This window comes from Eretmochelys imbricata, chromosome 13 (assembly GCF_965152235.1).
Source record: "Eretmochelys imbricata isolate rEreImb1 chromosome 13, rEreImb1.hap1, whole genome shotgun sequence".
Lineage (NCBI taxonomy): Eukaryota > Metazoa > Chordata > Testudines > Cheloniidae > Eretmochelys > Eretmochelys imbricata.
In genome coordinates this window covers 36110236-36132908 of record NC_135584.1, presented here as the reverse complement: position 1 = coordinate 36132908, position 22673 = coordinate 36110236, and the positions used below count along the sequence as shown (strand labels likewise).

At 46.8% G+C, this 22673-nt stretch overlaps 1 long non-coding RNA gene, 2 other non-coding genes and 1 pseudogene across 4 annotated transcripts; 3 read left to right on the top strand and 1 right to left on the bottom strand.

Moving 5' to 3' along the window:
• LOC144273194 (olfactory receptor 4M1-like) overlaps nt 1–22673 on the bottom strand; it is a 151905-nt pseudogene that overhangs the window by 72470 nt on the left and 56762 nt on the right.
• Nucleotides 7873–19913, top strand: LOC144273421 (uncharacterized). 2 transcript variants are annotated; one of them, XR_013347756.1, is made up of 5 exons: nt 7873–7964; nt 14348–14429; nt 16707–16837; nt 18685–18762; nt 19725–19913. It is a non-coding gene; the product is annotated as an uncharacterized LOC144273421 (long non-coding RNA). The 2 variants fall into 2 exon arrangements; XR_013347757.1 differs by lacking the exon at nt 7873–7964 and adding an exon at nt 11684–11855.
• On the top strand, nt 18336–18413 carry LOC144273936 (small nucleolar RNA SNORD126). Its single transcript, XR_013347824.1, has one exon. It is a non-coding gene; the product is annotated as a small nucleolar RNA SNORD126 (small nucleolar RNA).
• LOC144273934 (small nucleolar RNA SNORA79) lies at nt 19304–19451 on the top strand. The gene has a single exon (XR_013347822.1). It is a non-coding gene; the product is annotated as a small nucleolar RNA SNORA79 (small nucleolar RNA).

Here is a 22673-nt window from a genome sequence, read left to right as displayed (position 1 = left end):
GGGATAGTGACTGAAATTGACATCACCCAATAATCTCTCTAATGGATTTCCACCAGGAACAGTGGGTGGAGGTTGCCCCACTTCCATAACAGGGGAATGAGAAGCTAGTGGAGAATGGAAGAGCTGGCCAGGGCTGGAGGCTTTGAGACGAGGGGCACTTGGCAGCTATTGGGGAGTGGGGGAGGGGGAGGGAGGAGGGGCAGGGCTGTGGGGGTCCCTGCTGCAGTGCAGCAAGCTGGAGCCTACACTCCCGCAGTGCACTGGGGCTGGTGCAGAGAGGCCCACAGGGCGGGGCAGGGAGACAACATCTCCCATAGGGAGAGGGCCCTTCCAAGCAAGGTTGGCACCTCCCGAAGCAGCACAGACCCTTTCCCAGCAGCTTCTGCTTCCGGCCTCGCACCACCGACCCCTTGTCCTAGAAATGAGATGGTGGGGCCAGACTGGCAGCGGCTAATGGAAGATGGAGACAGGGGAGACACTATATCTACCATAATGCTCCAGGGCTAGGATTGCCAACTTTCTATTCCCACAAAATTAAACACCCTTGTCCCACCCCCTGCCTCCATCTCCCATTAGCCTGGTCAGTTCGTATCTCTGATGTTCATAACTCTGAGGTTCCACTGTATCCCCCTATTGACTGGGTACATGTCACCTCAGGTCATGATGCTGAGATAAAGTTTCTAGACACCATGAATAACTGCTTCTTGGAGTAGCTAGTCCTGGAGCGCGCAAGTGGGGAGGCCACCCTTGATTTAGTCCAAAGTGAAGCAAAAGATGTGGTCCAGAAGATGAATATAGCTGAAACACTCAGTAATAGCAACCATGATATAATTAAATGTTAACATCCTTGGCTGGTGGGGTAGGGGGGAAAAAGGGGGAATGACACCAAAGAAACCCACCACAGTAGCATTTAATTTCAGAAAGGGAAAACTACAAAAAAATGAGAAAGCTAGTTAAATGGAAATTAAAAGGTATAGTCACAAAAATGAAATGCCTACAAGCTGCATGGAAACTTTTAAAAAACATCATAGTAGAGGTTCAAATTAAATGTATACCCCAAGTTAAAAAAAACATAGTAAGAGGACCATTAAAGTGCCACCATGGTTAAACAACAAAATTAAAGAGGCAGTTAGAGGCATTAAGGTATCTTTTAAAAATTGGAAGTTAAATCTTATTGAGGAAAATAGAAAGAAACAAACACCGGCAGGTCAAGGGTAAAAGTTTAATTAGGCAGGTCAAAAAAGAATTTGAAGAGCAACTTGTGTGGCAAAATACCTTGTTTGCCTCAGTCCTTTTTAGCCTTGGACACTCAGGGTTGGGGCAAAGCAAATCCTTATAGGTGGCACAGGGTCCTGCTACTCCTCTCCTCAGTTAGCCCCTTGTGCTTATTTTCCTTCCCTCCTGGGGAGCAAATGTAGCCTCCCTACTGGGAAGGTTTGGTTTCTGGCTGCAAACAGCCTACTAACAGTTTCCCTACTCCTTCACTCTCCCCTTCCTACCACCCAGGGGAGGGTTTAAAAAGGTCCCAAGTAGTTGGAGTCAGCTGAACCTAATTGATTCCCTAGCAACCCCTTTTCCAGCTGAACCTTATTGCCCCCTGGTTCTCTCTCCTCAGTGGATAGGGAGGGGCCTTTTAAACCCCTGGGACTAATTACTACCCCCTTTTTGTAGCTGTTTGTCCTGGGTTTACCACACTAGCCAAAGTCTCAAAAACCAACAGCAAAAAAATGTTTAAGTACATCTGAAGCAGGATCTTCAAGTACATTTGTTCAAGTTTAAGTACATCTGAAGCAGGATCTTGTGTTTAAGTACATCTTTAGCCTGCCAAACAATCAGTGGAGTCACTAGACAATCAAGGTGCTGAAGGAGCAGTCAAGGAAGACTAGGCCATTGCAGAGAAGCCAAATAAATTCTTTGCATCTGGCTTTACTGCTGAGGATGAAAGGGAGGTTGAAAATCCAGACTCCTAGGTTTTATTCCCAATTTTGGGAGAAGAATGAATCAGGACACCTGGGTTCTATTCTCAGCTGGGCCAGTGACTCAGACAAGTCACTTGGGCCCAGATCTCATAGATATGTAGGGCTCTGTGAATTAAACCAGCCCTTGGAGAGCACAGTAGGGAAAGCTCTGCAGTGTATTCACACTGTCAGCTGCAAGTGCACTGGCGTGGCCACATTTGCAGCACTTGCAGCAGCATTGTGAGTGGTGCATTATGGGCAGCTATCCCACAGAGCACCTCTTCCCATTCTGGTGCTGTGGCTTGTGGGAAGGGGGTGGAGGGCTGCAGGGCATCTGGGTCCTGTCCCAATGCCCCGAGATGCATCACTTCGCATCCCAGAAATCTCCCTGCTTCCATCCACATTTGGCACCATCTTTCAACCTTTTTTGTACTGTGCACTCTGTATTCCCTTTTGGTCTGCGGGAATGGAACCCAAAGTGCTAAGGAATATGCTGATGAGTCTCGCCAGCACATCTGTCATAAATATAAAGGGAAGGGTAACCACCTTTCTGTACACAGTGCTATAAAATCCCTCCTGGCCAGAGGCAAAGTCCTTTTACCTGTAAAGGGTTAAGAAGCTCAGGTAGCCTGGCTGGCACCTGACCCAAAATGACCAATGAGGGGACAAGATACTTTCAAATCTGGAGTGGGGGGAAAGGCTTTTGTCTGTCTGTGTGATACCTTTGCCAGGAACAGATCAAGGATACAAGCCCTCCAACTCCTGTAAAGTTAGTAAGTAATCTAGCTAGAAAATGCATTAGGTTTTCTTTGTTTTGGCTTGTGAAATTCGCTGTGCTGGAGGGAATGTGTATTCCTGTTTTTGTGTCTTTCTGTAACTTAAGGTTTTGCCTACAGGGATTCTTTGTTTGGAATCTGACTGCCTGTAAGATTATCTTCCATTCTGATCTTACAGAGGTGATTCTTTCACCTTTTCTTTAAATGAAATTCTTCTTTTAAGAACCTGATTGATTTTTCATTGTTCTTAAGATCCAAGGGTTGGGGTCTGTGTTCACCTGTACCAGTTGGTGAGGATATTATTATCAAGCCTTCCCCAGGAAAGGGGGTGTAGGCTTGGGGGAATATTTGCAGGGAATAGGACTCCAAGTGGTCCTTTCCCTGTTCTTTGTCTAAATCACTTGGTGGTGGCGGCAGCATACTGTTCAAAGACAAGACGGAATTTGTGCCTTGGGAAAGTTTTTAACCTAAGCCGGTAAGAATAAGCTTAGGGGGTCTTTCATGCAGGTCCCCACATCTGTACCCTAGAGTTCAGAGTGGGGAGGGAACCCTGACAACATCACATTTGGCAGTCAGTTACTCCTTAAGCTACAAACTGACAGTAAGGAGTCCGACAATGTCGACTCGCTTAACGCATATGACAGGAGATTGCTTGTGGCATTTATGGACATGCTCACTGCCATGGAACACCGCTTTTGGGCTCAGGAAACACGCACTGAGTGGTGGGATCACATCGTCATGCAAGTCTGGGGTGACGAGCAGTGGCTGCAGAACTTTCGGTTGAGAAAAGCCATTTTCATGGGACTGTGTGATGACCTCGCCCCCACCCTGCGGCGCAAGTACACGAGATTGAGAGCTGCCCTGCCGGTGGAGAAGTGGGTGGCTATTGTAATCTGGAAGCCAGTTTGAAGTGGGAAAGTCGACCGTTGGAATCATGTTGATGGAAGTTTGCAGGGCCATTAATCGCATCCTGCTCAGAAGAACCGTGACTCTGGGTAACGTGCATGACATTGTGGCTGGCTTTGCACAAATGGGTTTCCCTAACTGCGGAGGGGCGATAGATAGGACGCATATTCCAATTCTGACACCAGCCCACCTAGCCTCCGAGTACGTTAATCAGAAGGGGTATTTCTCTATGGTTCTCCAGGCACTTGTGGATCACTGTGGACATTTCATTGACATTAATGCAGGCTGGCCCGGAAAGGTGCATGATGCACGCATCTTTCGGAACACTGGCCTGTTCAGGAAGCTGCAAGCCAGGACTTTCTTCCCAGACCAGAAGATCACCATATGGGAAGTTGCCCATTGTGATCCTTGGAGACCCCACTTACCCTTTAATGCCATGGCTCATGAAACCCTACACGGGGAGCCTTGACAGCAGCAAGGAGCGGTTCAACAGCAGGCTGAGTCAGTGCAGAATGACTGTGGACTGTGCTTTTGGCCATTTAAATGGCTGCTGGCACTGTCTGTATGGGAAGCTGGACCTGGCCGATGACAACATCCTTGTGATCATATACGTGTGCTGTACCCTCCATAACATTTGTGAAGGGAAGGGTGAAAGATTCACTCAGGCATGGAACTCGGAGGTTCAACACCTGGAAACTGAATTTGAACAGCCAGAGAGCAGGGCTATTAGAGGAGCTCAGTGCGGGACTGCAAGGATTGGGGATGCCTTGAGGGAGCAGTTTGAGGCTGAAAGTCACCAGTAATGTTTGGTGCCCTGCACGGGAGTGAAAGGTGGTGGTTCCAGTGTTAGTAGGAATCTGTGTTTGCTACACTGACTTGCAGTGCCTGTTGCTTTCCTGGGCTAAGGTATCTTTTACTTAATGCAATAATAAAGAATGTTTTCAAAGCCAGAAAATCCATTTATTGAAAAGAAAATTCATTTATTGAAAAGAAACACAACCGCTTGGGAAACAGAAAGGGCAAAGAGGTGGGGTGGTGAATGGTTCAATCACAGATTTGTGTATGTCCTGTTATCATACTCTGCCTTCCTGTCTGGAGTGCTGTGCAATGAGTGCTGCACTTCAGGATGGCTAAAATGCATGGTGTTGGGGGTTGAGTGCAGTGGGTAAGGGTCGTAGTTTTCAGGGCTGGGTGGTGAAGCTACAGGTGTTGGAGGCAGCTGGTGTCGATAAGAACTCGGATGTGGGGAAAGTGGGTTGGAGGTGACATGGGGGCACAAGGGAAAGAGTTTTGGGACAAGGGCTGCAGTGGGGGGGGCGGGCACGGTAGTGCTCCACCTGCGTGGCTACGAGCGCCTGTATCGGGTCCTCTTGGTGCTCCATAATGCTTAGCAGCCGCTCCATGCTTTGGTGCCAGCGATCCACATTCTGCCGGCAGACCCTCCTTTCGCTCTCCCGCCACTCCTGCACTTTTTGATTTTCATTATGGGACTGCTGCATTACTTCATGCAGCATGTTGTCTTTGCTTCTACATGGCCTCTTCCTAATTCTTTGGAGTCTTTCAGCCAGTGATAACACGGACTGCTGACATCTCAAGGTTGCACCTGTAAAGGCAAAATGCAACACTTAACAGAGGCAGCATTGTTCACATCAGACAGAGCAATGATTCGCCCATACTTAAAGACAAGCACAGGCTATATAATAGCAGAATTTGCCCATCCCTAAATGAGCGCATATAACCCACAGGAGCCCCAAAATGGTGAGTAAGCACAGAGACAAGGGGGACGGATTGTTTCACGGCCATACCGTCCTCTGGGTTTCTGTGCCTTGGGGAGAGCTAACAGCTGCAAGAGGTCCCTATACTGAACACTGTCCCCACATTTTCCACAGGAGTTCATCCTGGAAGATATCTCACTGATGAGGGTGACCTGGGAAGCAAGGGAGGGTCTTCTACTATAATGTGGCTTCTCCCCTGGTCCATATGCAGTTTGCCTCTGTGCAGCAATGGTCCCCCCGCTCCTCATGGCACAGTGGCATGGACATGTTAGCCTTACTGGGACAAGAAATACAGTAGCTCTCCCAAGGAACCTGCGCAAGTGCATTGCCCAGCTTCTGCATGAGACCTTTGAAGAGATCACTGAGATATATTACCGCGATGCGAGAGAGCATATCAACACCCTATTCTGCATCTAGGCATGCTTGCAGCCCTAGCCCTCCTCGCCCCAAGAACCCGCACAGAAAAACATTCCTCCTAAAATAAAAGCCGCTTACCAAGCACCTCCTTTGGTGTTTGTCCTTCCCCAAGCACTGGCCACTGCGATTGGCTACCTTCTTCCTGGCTTGAGAACAGCTCCTGGCTGCATGCATCTAGGGGTGTCTCCCTCCTCCTCAGCACCCTCACTCCCCTTTCCTCCTCCTCCTCCTGCCTTGTTAAACTGGGCTCTGAAGTATCCATGGTGGTCTTCAGAGTGGAGGTAGGGTCACCCCCAAGTATTGCGTCCAGCTCTTTGTAGAAATGGTACGTCCCGGGGGCAGCACTGGAGTGGCATTCCAGAGCTCCTTCACTTTAACCCTGCACTGCTGTGCGTCTTGGTCATGGCCCCTTTCCATCATGTCCCTTGATATCTACCCGAAGGTATCGTAATTCCTACGGTTGGAGCACAGCTGGGACTGGACAGCTTCCTCCCCACAAACACTGATGAAGTCCAGCACCTCTCCATTTCTCCATACTGGGGATCACCTGGTGCGTGGAAGCATGGTCACCTGGAAAGATTTGCTAAGAGCACTCCACGCCTTGCTGAGCAAACAGGAAAGGGATTTTCAAAATTCCCAGAGAATTTAAAGGGTGGGTCTGATGGTTGGTCACCTGAGGGCAGGGCAGTAGAGTTCAAAGTGATGACCAGAGTGGCTAGAACAGGCATTGTGGGATACTTCTGGAGGCCGATCAGAGCGCAATAACAGACCAGGGTGTCCACACTGGCACCGTGGCCCTCCAGCCGGGACACAGCAAGTGTAATGCCTCTCGTCGAGGTGGATTACCAGAAGCGCTCCAGCCGCAGAGTCCAAGCGCTGTACGTGCCTTGCCAGTGTGGACACTTCATGAGTTAGTGTGCCCGGGGATGCTTTAATGCACTCTAATTCACAAGTGTAGCCAAACTCTTAGGTGCTTAATTCCCAGTGCGAGTTATATGCCTCTATACCTTTGGGGATCTGCGCCTTCACCTCTTTCTGAGCCTGTTTCTCCACCTGTAAAATGGCGACAGTGGTGGCTACCTTTGGACTACACACAGAAAGGAAAATTCTGCTGTGAAATACACCAGTTTAAACCTGGAGCAAGCAACTCCACTGAAGTTAACGGGGTTATGTCACTGTAAGTGAGAGCACAGTCTGGTAGGAAGCATGGTACACAAGGGATTTTATTATTTTCCTTTGCAGATTTTGCCAAGATTTCCCACATTTATTTTACCCACAAATGTTATTGAAGTCCTGCATTGCAGATGCCTCCTGCAGCCTTTGACTCTGAATCTGGATATATATTACGATTGTCAAAGGCATTTAAATGAATTAGGTGCCTAACTCCTACGGAAGTTAGGGTGCCTAGGTACTTTTGAAATACTTTAGATACTTTCCAGCATCTTTAGGTGCCTAAACAACCTTTAGAAATTTGGCTCTCTACTGCCAGTACCTTTCTGTATTTTCCAGTCCTGGGACTTCAGAATGAGGAAAATCCAAAGTGCTATATAAATGTGAAATATGTTTATTGATATTACATTATTTGTAAGGGGTTTGGAGATCAAAATGATCCCAAAATTCCAGGGCTACATTTTTCAAAACTAGGACCCTAAATTCAGATTCCTAAACTCTGATTTAGTCTCCTAAATAAGTGACTTTCAGAAATGTTGAGCAGGGTTGCTCTGTACTTTTGAATATCAGCCCAATCTACTCCCCACATAAGGATTTCTGGACAGTGCCTCCAAAAACTCCAGGCTAGTTTTTCAAATTTTGGCCCAAGATTGCATTCTTATAACAGACTGAAAAATCTTTGAGATTTCACAGAAAACCATGAATTTCTGTCACACGAATTTTCCTAAAAGCAGCTCTGTAAAAATCTTTAGACACATGCTTTGAAGCCATGGGTTAAAGTTTCTGCATCTCATTCACCTCATTCAGAGAAATAACACTGACTGCTTTATGTTCTCAGCCAATTGCAAAGCCGCTCTCTTCCCTGTCCCACCTACCACTTCCTCTTATCTGTCTCTCTTTCATCATCACTATACTTCCTGTATCCTTGTTTCTATACTCCGAGTCCTAGGCCAGTGTGGTTGGTAAGTTGCAAGATCTCTAATTCGGTTTGAATCCTTTGCCATTCTGGGTTTAATTTTTGCCATCCACCCATGTGTTAAGATTAGAATACGTGTCCTTAAGACTTTATGTGGGGAGAGCAGTGTTCCCATGGATGGAATTTGGCACTGGGACTGGTGAATTCAGAATGTGTAGGTCAGCCCGTTAAGTGGGGCCAAAGGCAGGAGGTTATTGGGAAAGTGGTCTGTTAAACTGTGAGATTGTGCTGTGTGATCTTCAGCGACACCCCTGAAATTCCCACTGAATTCGCAGTATCTGGGCGAAACAGATGACATGATTTGTCCCTGCGTTTTAATAAATTACTATGTGTCTGTCTGCAGTGTCCTCTTCAGGCCTGCACGAAGGCACGCATGCGGTGGAAAGAGTTGGTTATATCTCTCCCCCCCCCCCCCACACCCCCCCGCATGATTTGGTGACTTGTTTCAGGGCAGGCAGGGAGTGTGCTGCAGAGCTCGGAAGCGACCCCGGGAGTTCTGACGCTTAGTTTTGCCCTTTAATCCAGTAGACTCTACTCCCAGCTCCGGGAGGGAGAGCAAAGTCCTGAGACCCGCTCCTCCTGCTATAACCAAACCATAATAAACAGCAGGAGTTTTATGTACAAGTGTGTGTCCCTTTAAGAGGAAAAAGCACATGGTGGGGGAGCCGGTGAAGGCTGAACAAAGGACGTCCTTGCTGCGGCGGGGGCAGGGTTCGGAAGGTGCCTTCCGCTGCGTGTTCTAGGACTAGCAGCCTCTTTCGGGGTGCGGAATGAGCTGGGAGCGGGTTTGACTTGGGGTTCAGAAATGCTGCTGCTGGCAATGGTGAAGTTGACCACTCCGTGTGTGGCGGATGTGTTGTGGGAAAGGGTGGGAGTTGAACGTCGCTCCAGGCCTCAATTTTGCCCTGGCTTTTCTCCCCACTTTATAATTTGCGGATGAAACTCCACTGAAGGAAGTATATGGAAGTTTAGTTACAAGAGAAGAAAGTTGAGTGGGCTCTGCTGGCTTTGAAACACACCGTGCAATTCAGAGGCTATCTTGAGCCCAATGTGGCTCCCGTGGTAAAACGCCTGTCTGCTTGTATAGTGCCTTTGCTGAAGCCAGGGTGCTCTCCAGACCCCATTTTAAAAATGGGTTTCATGATGGATGGGCTGGGAGTCAAGACTCCTGGGTTCTACCCCAGCACTGGGAGGGTAGAGGGGCCTTATGGTAGGTGAGCTGGGAGTCAGGACTCCTATTACTGGCTCTGAAGATGACCCAGGGGTGACCTTGAGCAAGCCACTTTGCCTGTGCCTCTCTGTACCTCAGTTTCCCCAACTGTACAATGTGAATAGTACTTCATGAGGAAGCATGGTGAGTCTTGATTCATTAATGATTATGCTTATAAAAAACACTTCAATCTGGAATGGGAGTTACTAGAAAAAGAGAAAATTATTAAATATTGTTGTTTCTGCATCTGTTTTGACCCCTTATTAGCTACAAATGGTTGGGTACTTCATAGCCTTTGAGCCATCCCTGTCAGCAACCTTTACCTGATCTGTAGCATCTTAAGACTCTTTGCATCTACCAAGGTAAAGGAAGCCAATCACTTTTATACAGGTCAGAAAGAAAAGGAGTACTTGTGGCACCTTAGAGACTAACCAATTTATTTGAGCATGAGCTTTCGTGAGCCACAGCTCACTTCATCAGATGCATACCGTGGAAACTGCAGCAGACTTTATATATACACAGAGAATATGAAACAATACCTCCTCCCACCCCACTGTCTTGCTGGTAATAGCTTATCTAAAGTAATCGTCAGGTTAGGCCATTTCCAGCACAAATCCAGGTTTTCTCACCCTCCACCCCCCCACACAAATTCACTCTCCTGCTGGTGATAGCCCATCCAAAGTGACAACTCTTTACACAATGTGCATGATAATCAAGTTAGGCCATTTCCTGCACAAATCCAGGTTCTCTCACTCCCTCACCCCCCTCCAAAAACCACCCCCATACACACACAAACTCACTCTCCTGCTGGTAATAGCTCATCCAAACTGACCACTCTCCAAGTTTAAATCCAAGTTAAACCAGAACATCTGGGGGGGGGGGTAGGAAAAAACAAGAGGAAATAGGCTACCTTGCATAATGACTTAGCCACTCCCAGTCTCTATTTAAGCCTAAATTAATAGTATCCAATTTGCAAATGAATTCCAATTCAGCAGTTTCTCGCTGGAGTCTGGATTTGAAGTTTTTTTGTTTTAAGATAGCGACCTTCATGTCTGTGATTGCGTGACCAGAGAGATTGAAGTGTTCTCCGACTGGTTTATGAATGTTATAATTCTTGACATCTGATTTGTGTCCATTTATTCTTTTACGTAGAGACTGTCCAGTTTGACCAATGTACATGGCAGAGGGGCATTGCTGGCACATGATGGCATAAATCACATTGGTGGATGTGCAGGTGGATGTGCAGGTGAACTTCCTGAGGAAACTTCAATCCATCGGTGATCTTCCTGATAACACCATCCTGGCCACTATGGATGTAGAAGCCCTCTACACCAACATTCCACACAAAGATGGACTACAAGCCGTCAGGAACACTATCCCCGATAATGTCACGGCTAACCTGGTGGCTGAACTTTGTGACTTTGTCCTTACCCATAACTATTTCACATTTGGGGACAATGTATACCTTCAGATCAGCGGCACTGCTATGGGTACCCGCATGGCCCCACAATATGCCAACATTTTTATGGCTGATTTAGAACAACGCTTCCTCAGCTCTCGTCCCCTAAAGCCCCTACTCTACTTGCGCTATATTGATGACATCTTCATCATCTGGACCCATGGAAAAGAAGCCCTTGAGGAATTCCACCATGATTTCAACAATTTCCATCCCACCACCAACCTCAGCCTGGTCCAGTCCACACAAGAGATCCACTTCCTGGACACTACAGTGCTAATAAACAATGGTCACATAAACACCACCCTATACCGGAAACCTACTGACCGCTATTCCTACCTGCATGCCTCCAGCTTTCACCCTGACCACACCACACGATCCATCGTCTACAGCCAAGCTCTGCGATACAACCGCATTTGCTCCAACCCCTCAGACAGAGACAAACACCTACAAGATCTCTGTCAAGCTTTCTTACAACTACAATACCCACCTGCGGAAGTAAAGAAACAGATTGATAGAGCCAGAAGAGTTCCCAGAAGTTACCTACTACAGGACAGGCCTAACAAAGAAAATAACAGAACGCCACTAGCCGTCACCTTCAGCCCCCAACTAAAACCCCTCCAACGCATTATTAAGGATCTACAACCTATCCTAAAGGATGACCCAACACTCTCACAAATCTTGGGAGACAGGCCAGTCCTTGCCTACAGACAGCCCCGCAACCTGAAGCAAATACTCACCAACAACCACATACCACCCAACAGAACCACTAACCCAGGAACTTATCCTTGCAACAAAGCCCGTTGCCAATTGTGCCCACATATCTATTCAGGGGACACCATCACAGGGCCTAATAACATCAGCCACACTATCAGAGGCTCGTTCACCTGCACATCCACCAATGTGATTTATGCCATCATGTGCCAGCAATGCCCCTCTGCCATGTACATTGGTCAAACTGGACAGTCTCTACGTAAAAGAATAAATGGACACAAATCAGATGTCAAGAATTATAACATTCATAAACCAGTCGGAGAACACTTCAATCTCTCTGGTCACGCAATCACAGACATGAAGGTCGCTATCTTAAAACAAAAAAACTTCAAATCCAGACTCCAGCGAGAAACTGCTGAATTGGAATTCATTTGCAAATTGGATACTATTAATTTAGGCTTAAATAGAGACTGGGAGTGGCTAAGTCATTATGCAAGGTAGCCTATTTCCTCTTGTTTTTTCCTACCCCCCCCCCCCCCAGATGTTCTGGTTTAACTTGGATTTAAACTTGGAGAGTGGTCAGTTTGGATGAGCTATTACCAGCAGGAGAGTGAGTTTGTGTGTGTATGGGGGTGGTTTTTGGAGGGGGGTGAGGGAGTGAGAGAACCTGGATTTGTGCAGGAAATGGCCTAACTTGATTATCATGCACATTGTGTAAAGAGTTGTCACTTTGGATGGGCTATCACCAGCAGGAGAGTGAATTTGTGTGGGGGGGTGGAGGGTGAGAAAACCTGGATTTGTGCTGGAAATGGCCTAACCTGACGATTACTTTAGATAAGCTATTACCAGCAAGACAGTGGGGTGGGAGGAGGTATTGTTTCATATTCTCTGTGTATATATAAAGTCTGCTGCAGTTTCCACGGTATGCATCTGATGAAGTGAGCTGTGGCTCACGAAAGCTCATGCTCAAATAAATTGGTTAGTCTCTAAGGTGCCACAAGTACTCCTTTTCTTTTTGCGAATACAGACTAACACGGCTGTTACTCTGAAACAGGTCAGAAAGATACTCCTTGAGCCCAGGATCTATGAAGCCTCAAAGGATGTCAGATACAGAATGCAAACACCATAGGCTGCAAGTAGCCAGGCTTTCCCAGAAAGATTTTGTGCCTTGCTCTGGGGGTTGGATCTGCAAATGAGGCAGTGGGATAAAGTCTGGAGGCTGATTCAGGGCAGCAATGGGTTCAATTAAGGATTATTCTAACACAGAAGATTGGAGCTACATAGGATGGGTGGCCTAACAGGCCTGTTTTCTTGGGGTCAATGTAGGATTGTTCCCTATAGTCTGCTTTCTGTCCCTTTGTTCACTCTGGTTTTAAAAGCCATAAAGTCAGTCAGGAAGAGCTGAGACTCGAAGTGTAAATGCGGAAGAGGCTGAGAGGAAGGAGGACTCAGCAGTTAGGGTGCAAGCCTGGGACTTGAGAGACATGGGCTTAATTTCTGGCTCCACCACAAATTTCTTGTGTGACCATGTGCCAGTCTTAGTCTCTCTGTGCCAGATTTTTACAGGTACTTGGGCACTAAAGATACAGATAGATATGTAGTGGAATGTTCAGAAACATGTAGGTTCCTAACACCTACTGATTTCATTCTGTGTCTTTAGGTGCCCACAGACATTTTAAAAACTGGCCCAATGCCTCAATTCTTTAACTGTAAAATTTGGAGAATAGCAGTGCCCTACATCACCAGGAAGAGATTGTGAGGTGGCGCCATGTAAGACTGACCTTCATTTGGTTATATTCATGGCTCTGCCACTTGCTGGTGATCTGGGGCAAGTCATTTGCCTCTCTGTGCCTCAGTTTCCCCATCTATACAATGGAGATGATATTGACTTCACAGGGCGGATGAGAATTAATGTTTGTAAAGCAGTCGGACTGGGATTGTTGGAGCAGCCTAAGAGGGGGTAAGGTACCTAACTCCCCTAGGCTCCTCTGAAAGCCTCAGTGTTGAAGACGTTCGGAAGAAAGGAGCTAGAGAAGGCCAAACCCTTGTTACTGTATTAATTTTAGTGAGTGTAGCTTCTGCATTATTGGTAAGTTGCTACTTACCCCTGTAGGCGGGAACGTCCTTGTGTCACGGAGTCCCCGGGCGATGCTCTGGAACTGTTCCCTACAAAGCCAGTCAGGACTCTGGGGAAGTCTCTTCTCTCTGAGCAGACTGTCTTCAGGGGACACAGCTTCCACCTTCCTGGGTCTGACCTTGGAGCATTCAGCATCCTCCGCCCCTCAGTGCACTTCCCACAGTGAGTCCGCCCAGGCAGGCTCCTGGGGAAGCCAGAGGGTCCTGCACCCCAACTTTACAGTCAGACGTGACTCTCAGCCAGCCAGTAAAACAGAAGGTTTATTAGACGACAGGAACATGTTCTAAAACAGAGCTTGTAGGTGCAGAGAACAGGACCCCTCAGCTGGGTCCATTTTGGGGGGCAGTGAGGCAGACAACCAAGTCTGCACTTCACTCCATGTCCCCAGCCAGCCCCAAACTGAAACTCTCTCCCGCCCCTTCTCCTCTGGGCTTTGTCCCTTTCTTGGGACAGGAGGTCACCTGATTCCTTTGTTGTCCAACCCTTTAGCTCTCACCTTGCAGGAGGGAAGGGCCAGGCCATCAGTTGCCAGGAAACAGGGTGTTGGCTATTCTCTGTGTCCAGACCCCTACACACACCTGCCCTCTAGGGCTCTGCAATGATCATACACCCTTATCCCATCACCTAGATACTTAAGAACTGCATAGGGGAAACTGAGGCACCCCCACAATATTCAGAGGAAACATTAAGAACAGTCCCGCTTTGTCACACCTTGTAGTGGCTTTTACACTCCAGTCTCTATTGTAATCTTTAAAAACCTCTTTTCTAACATAGCTGTGGTGATGTTGGATTCTGTTCTGCCAGGTTTTGGTCTGTGTATCCTAAACCACTGTTTGTATCCCTTCATTTTAGGCTGAAAATGGAATTGATGAGCTGGGAGGAAACAATTGCTTTGGACCAATGCCATATTCCAGATATGGGGAGCAATGAGCTGGTATGAGATTGGCTTCTTACAGAGGAAATCCCTTGCCTAGGGAACTAAACTCGCCCTAGAGTTCAATGGTTTTGCTGTTATGTCAACTGTAGTGTATTAGAACGGGGGGGCTGGGAGTCAGGACCCCTGAGTTTTATTCCCAACTCTGGGGGAGTGTGAACTAGTGGTTAGAGCAAGGGAGTCCAGTCTAGTTGTAGAGAAGGGGGACTGAGAGTCAGGACTCCTGGGTTTTATTTGCCTACCTCTCTTTAAGGGCTTTACCAAGACCTGTAATTTCCAACCTGGAGAGAGGACTCCAGAGTATTCCTGTTAGATCATGGTCCCACCTGCCAGATCACCTATCTCCCTTCCCCCAATTAGTGCAGGCTGAGGTGTGTCAAACCTTCAGCTCTGGCTTTTGGATTGTAGCAGATGTTTTTCAGCTCTGACTTTATTCAAGTGTCTGTTACGAGTTGTGTTGACCGATCCAGCGTTCAGCTACGATCATGGAGTGTAGTAGGAATGACTTGTGGCTTTTGGGCCTTGCTAACCTACTAGCCTGTGTGTCTTGAGGCCTTCAGGCTGGTGTTGCCTTAGTGATGTAAACATCAGATTTTAAATCCTCAGTGTCCAGGATTGGTTCGTCTCTTCCCCCTTCTACTGCAGATAAATTAATGCTATTGGTCTGAAGCTGTTTGGGTCTCTTGCTTGAGGGTCTCTTGCTTGAGGTCTTAACAAAATTTGAGATCCTGTCTGCTCACTGTGGACATTAAAAGGGCCATGGGATCTTTTGTTAGCATAGCAGAGAGCTTGGCCAGTTGTCCGCTAAAAAAGGATTCTCAACCTTGTTCTTTGAGGTCACCACAACATGCTATTAAAACTCCAGGGTCCAGCAGGGCTGGGGAGGTCTGGGCTTCAGGGGAGCTGGAGGGGCTTCTGCCCGGCAGGGCTGCGGTGGTTAGGTCTGCGGGGCTCGAGGCTCCAAGTCTTCTGTCCTGGGCCCCTTTCAAGGCTGATTCCCCACTCTGGCACTTTGAATGCAGAAGGTGGGGGCCCACAAGGATTCTAAATATTAATATTGGCCACTTCAGGCTTGTATTAAAGTCCCACGGTTACAGTTTTTCTCTGACCTTGGATTGGTAGGTGCTGCCACCACCCAAGTGCAGAACCCCTTTGAGGCCCAGGAAGGTGCACTTGGGGATTCCTTCCTGTGGGGTGCCCTTTAGCCCCCCTACTCCCTTCCGGGGAAGAGCTGGGGGGAGGGAGGAAGGGAAATCAGCTGTTGCCACCATGTAATTAAACAACATGCACAAACCTCTTAAGACACACAAATCCAATTCTACTCTTAAAAAAGGTAATTTTTTTTAATTTTAAAAAGAGAGAAATTATATCTGTGAATTTAGGCTTTTGCTAGATGTAAAAAAAACAAACAAACAAAAAAATACAAGGATTAAGCATCAAGAATATCTTTCTTGAGATCCAGCTTAAAGGTTACAAGCAAAACAAAAGCACCTGGGGTTAGCACAGAGGAGTCCACAAGCCATAAACAAATAAAAAGAGATAAACCTAAATGCTTCTTCCTCAACATTTCCTAATCTACTTACATACCTGGGGTTTAAAATGAGTAGTTTCAAGGTATAATACTGAGGATTTTTCATACCTGGCCCCAAGCTTCTTATACCATAACTCTGCCCTGCCCCCTCTCTCTGGGAGAACAGCCACAGAGGGAGAAAAGGGGAATCTTTGTTTCAAAATTAAAAATTCTAGCCTTCCCATTGGTTCTTTTGGTCAGGTGCCCACTCAGTTCCTTTTACCTATGCATAGCAGTGAGACTTTTTAACCCTTTACAGGTAGAGCAATTAGAGAACAGCTACTAAGAGGGATTTTATAGCTACTGGCTGGGTGTCCATAAAAGGGAGCTCTTCCCCCCCCCCCCCCTTCATTTATCACAGCCCCAACCAGCCTAATGCTGGCCCTACTTCATGGACCAGCCGCAGGCCCCCAGTTGAGAATCGTTGTGCTAAAATATTCCCCTCCCTTCTCCTGTTGCACTTTGCTCTGGCTGTCTCTCTCCACCCCAGAAGTGACTTCATTTTAGTCCTGCTGTCTTCCCCTCCATGTATAGTGCTAGCTCTTCCTGCCTAGATGTGCCCAGGTAGAACTGGCCTGTGGTGTGCTGGGGAATTCAGTTTAGATGGGTCCAGAAGCAACTCTGATCTCTGGTATAGCTGCAGCAGCAGGGCAGAGGAAGAGGCTTTGTGGGTTATAGTTTTATGAATGTTTCTTTGCCTGTTTCAGGTGGTGGAGAGGCTGGAGACTGACTCCCCAACCCCATGAAACGGTTGGGGTGAAGTGGACAAATGAAGTAACTGAATCTTGAAAATGGGCTGAAATGAAACACCCCGGATCTGAGCACCAAGTACAGTAGGGTAAGGGTTTCCTGCTGAGTAGGGCCTTAAAGAAAAGGGACTGAGTGCTTTTACAGCCTACATGAGCTGAGATAGGGATAATCAGCTCCTGTGCTTTCAGGGCTTGCTCTGATCTCTGTGAGGGGTAGCGGGGAGTAGCCAGAGGTGTGTTGCTGGAGGCAGGATGCTTCACTTGATAGGACCCATCCACTGTTTTATTATTAGTTATGTTACGCTGTTGCCTAGAGGCCCTACTGTGTTGGGGGTTGTACAGACGCTTAGCAACCATCCCTGTTCCAAAGATTTTTGTTGACTTTGTCTGCTTAGGTTATAAAGGATGGAAGACAGGAAGTATCAGCATTACAGATGGGGAACTGAGGTACAGAGAGCTGACGGCTGAGATTTTTTCAAAGGAGCCCAGTGGACTTAGGCACCGAAATCAGAGATTTAAAAGGACTTGTTTGAGGTCACGCAGGGAGTCTGTGGCGGAGCTGAGAACTGATCACAGATGTCCCAGTCCAGAGCCTTAACCACACAACTATCTTGAGGGTGGGTGTTGAGGGGAGACCCGGCCCACAAGTAATTTCTTCTCAGACCCACAAGACCCCCTCTGTGCTTTGCCATTGGTGGTGTCGCAGCTGGGTTTGAGGGCATGGGTGGAGTCTCCTATGAGTATATTCAGTCCATCTTTCACCTGATGACACGTGCCCTGAGCAGACCCCATTTCATCAAGGATGGAGAGAAGCATTAACTCCCTCTCCATTTTGTGCCTGCAATGAAATCTAGTAGATGTGGTCAACGTTTAAGGCCAGGAGGGAACATTATGACTATCTAGACTGACCTCCTGCATCGTAGGGGGCAAAGAAAGTAACCTAGTAATGCCCACTATGACTCCCTGACTCCTTCCCATTTCTAAAACTCAACTATTATCTCCCCTCTCCACACATGCTGCTTTTAAATAGTACCCTGCACTAGCCCTTCTCATCCCACTGCATCTCCGGTTAACTTCACTGTGCCATTTCCCTGGCTGGAACTGCTGTGACCTTAGAAGCTGCTCGTATGGCTTTATTGAAAAGACAGATTTTGAAGGCTAGACGGAACCGTTAGATTGCCTAGTCTGATCTCCAGTTTAATACCAGCTGGAGAATTTCACCTAGCGATCCTGCTGATTGTGTTTGAGCAAAGCATCCCTCCTAGAAAGGTATCCGTCTCCAATTTTTCAGCATCCGTATTAAAATTGGGACACCAGAACTGGATGCGGTATTCCAGTATTAGACTCACCAGTGCCATATACATGGGTAAAATCACCTCCCTGCTTCTACTGGATACTCCCCTGTTTATGCATGCAGGGATTTTATCCGTCTTCTTTTTGTAGGTAGAGTTGGGGAGCTCATGTTGGAACACGAGGAAGTTGGGTGAGGAAGCAGCTAAAATTCTCAACCACTTGAGGTTTCAGAGTCCTGGGTGGTGGTTTGTGTGTGGGAGGGGCAACCACATCGCCACTTGTAGGACTAGGAAGGGTCTGCTGTGATGAACCGCATGTTCAGTCCGTGTTTCACCTGATCTACCCTGATTGCACACATGCCCTGAGCAGACTAATGAAACAAACACCTGCAGCTGACATCTGATTTGGGGGAAAGCTGATGTTCTAATGGTCTCCAGTGGGTGAAGTCCCAGACAGTGAGAAGAATAAGTAGCAGATCCATGCAAACTCTTCAGAAACATGGATCTGTTTTTTGTGCAAATGAAGGAGGGGCATAGATGCAAGGAAAAGTTTTCCATGCAGTTGGTAGCTCTTCCCCCTCCCCCTTCTTCTTCTCTCTCTCTCTCTCCGTTGACCTGGAAACATTTCCTCCTTGTATCTGTAGGGGCAGGAACTCTGAAAACAAAATTGGCTGGTTTCTCTTCTCCCTCCTCGCTCTGGATCCCTTATAGGAATCACAGATGTAAGTGCTGTTGGAAGTTCGTATCCATCCAGTTGGTTAGCATGGCCCCATATTGGCACCCCCCGCCAATGTCACCATGGGGGCAGGTATGGGGCAAGAAAGAGGTACTGTGGCAGACACAGCAGTTAACAAATGTCTTGCATAGAGTATAACATGCGTTCCGCATTCAGTGACAGTCTCTGAACTAAAAAGAAAAGGAGTACTTGTGGCACCTTAGAGATATAAATAAATACATTTTGTTAGTCTCTAAGGTACCACAAGTCCTCCTTTTCTTTTTGCGGATACAGACTAACATGGCTGCTACTCTGAAACCAGTCTCTGAACTGATCTTCCAAACATTGCCAGGCCGTCTTTCAGTACCTGAAGCTGCAGATGCTTTCAGAAAGCTGTATCTTTCTGCACACATGAACAGGAACTCCTTTCTGCAGGATTTTAGTAAGGAAACTGCTTAGTAAAGGTTTGCTCTTTAGAGAAATTCATGGTGTATCTCTCTAGAGAATCCTGTTGCTTTCAGAGCTGCTCATTTAAGGGAGAGTGGCCGCGATGACCGTTCCTCTGGCTGCCATGAGCCATGGGCAGTGGGATTTTGTGTCATCGCAGATTAAACTTGGCCTTTCTTCACTCAGAGTGCTCTTGGATGGGTTTGGCCATCCGTTGGCACCTTCTGAATTTTGCGGGGTCAGACACTCAAAGAGGCAGAAGGGGACTGGACTTTTAGGGAAATAAATGGGGTTGAAAAACCACCTGCTCTGTACCTATTTCTCTGTAAACTTTAGGCAGTGGGCTACAGTAACCAGACTGTAAAATTACTATGTGAGCTGAAAGATTGCCTGAGCTGAAGCAGTAGGAGCTATGCTGGCCTCAGCTGGGAGGAGTTAGTACAGTTAAGCTATTTAGTTTTCTCAGAGGCAATTGTGTGCTGCATTCTGCATCTTTAATGCTGAGATTCCTTATCTTTACAGGGATGATTTGAGATGAACCTTCAAGGAAAATGTATCTTTCTCTCCACCAGCATCAACTGTAAGAGAGAATTTGGGGCCTGAAGATTAAAAGATTTGCCCCGTCTCTGATCTGTATTACAAGGACTCTTTGAAGTTATGTCCAGGAAAGATTACTAAAAACAGGATAATTAAACTAGAATGGATGTGTAAGAGTTGGGTGTTTTTTGTACAAACGGATAGTGGTAGAACTGAGGGGGAAATGGAGCTTTCTCAACTCTAATCCACTGGTCTGAATTCAGCCCAGGTCAGTCGTGGCTGTGGTTGGGATTTTCAAAGGAGGCTTAAGGGAGTTAGAAGATATGCTATGCTTTAGGCTCCTTTTGAAAATCCCATTGCTATCTGAAGGCTTTTCAGTTGCCCTTTCTGTGAAGTGAGTTAGGGTTTGACCTCATGTCTGAAATACAATATCTGCCCAGATATTTTTAAAGTTCCTAGTCATTGTAATATCCATGGGCTTGTACAAAATTGAGGATCCGGATGATTATCAACATCGGTCTATTTACTGCTGGGTCCAAAATTACTTTCCACTCTTCTGTGAATTTACTCTCCCGTGTCCACTGTCTGTTTTCTACTACCAACACCGTTTAGGTTACACTGAGATTTTCAAATGTGCTCAGGATTTGGACACTCGGTTCCCATTCAAAAAATTAATGGGAATTTAACAGGCAAATGCCATAGATTTGAAAATCCTTAACTTAAGCGTATTTAAACTATGTCTCCCTCACCCTATAGGTGCAGACTCGTCTGACACTAGCTCAGACCCTTATTTTGTGCTCCCAATGTTGGCTTCCTCTATCATTCTTTTTTCTCTCCACCCCAAATAAACAGATGTAGATCCTTTCCCACTGAGTGGGCAGCCACCACTGCAGGTCTTCTACATATTACAGTTCTTGTGCTGAACAGCTGGGAGGCAGTGAGAGAGATGGAGTTGAGCGCTAGGGCTGTGTGAACTGAATTCAGCAACGTGTGGTTTTGAGTTTAGACGGTCCTGGGTTATATGGGAGTCAGGACAGATTCTCAATGTCATGAGCAGAGATGCCATGCTGGACCCTCAAAACCAGGGCCATCCCAGAAAACGTGAGTCATTTGATCCTCAAGAGTTTGAACTAGCTTGTGGGGATTCAGCTGAACACAAGAAACAAGCATTTCCTCAAAATCATGTCTTTAAATTTAAACCAGGATGAATCTAAAAATTTTGTAATTCTCCAAAAAAATTTTGAACTCCTTATTATGGCAGAAGTTGCAGTTTTATTCTTCTAACGAGATTGCCTTTTTACTGTGTGTGACAGTCTCGCTCAATTTGATAGCATTTCCATGTATTTGTCTGTACATGTGTAATGTGATCACTTTTGAACACTGTGCACGCCTTTCCAATTTTTCAGGGAATGTTTGAGTTTCTGAGGGCTAAGAACCTGTTTATTTGGGAGAAAATTGGAAAACAGAAAGGGAAAATGCAGGGGAGAGAGAGATGGGTGGACACATGGAGCCCTTGCCAGCTGTGTAGCACAACTGCAGATTCAGGCAACTCTGCAATTGACGATGGACTCAAGAATTGGTTGATGGCAGCCATTAACCTCTTCCCCTATAACAGTGCCCCTATCTAATTTGTGTGTCCTACCAACAGAATTTAACATTTGGCACCCTGAATAGCTTCTAGACCAATAATGGGGTGAGGAAGAGGGGGACATGCACATCTCCCCTCCTCCCCCTTCGCCATGCTGGGGCAAAGAACTGGGAGTGCACAGACTCTGGTGGGGGAAATAGTTTCGGGGAAGGAGGCACACAGCTCCTGGCCTAGAGAAGAATAGAGTGCAGAAAGAGCCCTTGACATGAGGGGAGGGAAAGAATGGGGAATTGGGGCACACACACACACAGCTCCTGCCATTGAAGGGGGAGACTGGGGGACTCTGATGTAGACGGATGTGGGAATGGGGCATACCGAGCACCTGCCACAGCATAATTTAGTATCCCATCGCACTTGGACCAAGATGATCCTCAAAGGCACTTTAATACTTCTGAGGATCTGGGCCTGGTTCCGTTGTACTCTGCTCAATGGGTTACACTTACATCATTGTCTCTGTGTGTGAGAATGTATTTGTGTGTGTGTGTTTGTCTCTATGTATGCATGCAAATCTATGCAAGTGTGTACCCTGTTGTGTATTGCCTCTGTGTATGTATGTGGGTCAAGTTATTCATGGGTGCGTTTGTATAAATCTAGATAGTTGTGTGTTTGTGTGTGTGTAAGACAATGTGTGTTTAAATCTGTGTGTATACTGGTGTGTCTTTTTGCTTTTGTGTGTGCACACACATGGGCAGGTGTCTTTTGCTGTGTGTGTTTATCTCTGAATGTCATAGAGTGCGTAGCTCTATGGGTGTGTACGTGCATAGCTTTGTGTAGGTGTGTTTTTGCTTCTATATCTATGCTTGTGTTCCTCCTGTGTGTGTGTTTCTTGGTGTTATCCAGCATGTTCCTCTGGGTACATTCCATTTGCAGTTATTTCTCCCCCACTTAAAGTTCATCTGTGTTAATTTCACATTCATTATTTACCCTTCACTTTCACCAGGATTTAAAATCTTTCAGCCCCAGAATGGTAGAAGCAGGGTCAGTTTTGACATCTCACAGCCGATGGATTTGTGCACTGTATAAAGTCACCTTTGTAAATAGGTTGTTCACCCTCTTAGAAATAAGATTAGCAAAAATAGAAAGGGAAAAAAATTGATCTTTTGCATCTTCGTTTCTAATTGGATCAAGGGTCTCTGCAGTGCGGGAGGCGGGCAGCACAGGTAGGGTGGGGTGGGCGTGGGTGTGTGAGATCAAGGAAGGATCACGGGAGGGAGGGAGGTGGGTGGCTTGGGGAGCACAGGCCAGGTTGCAGGGGAGTGGATGTAAATCATCGGAGGTGAATGGCA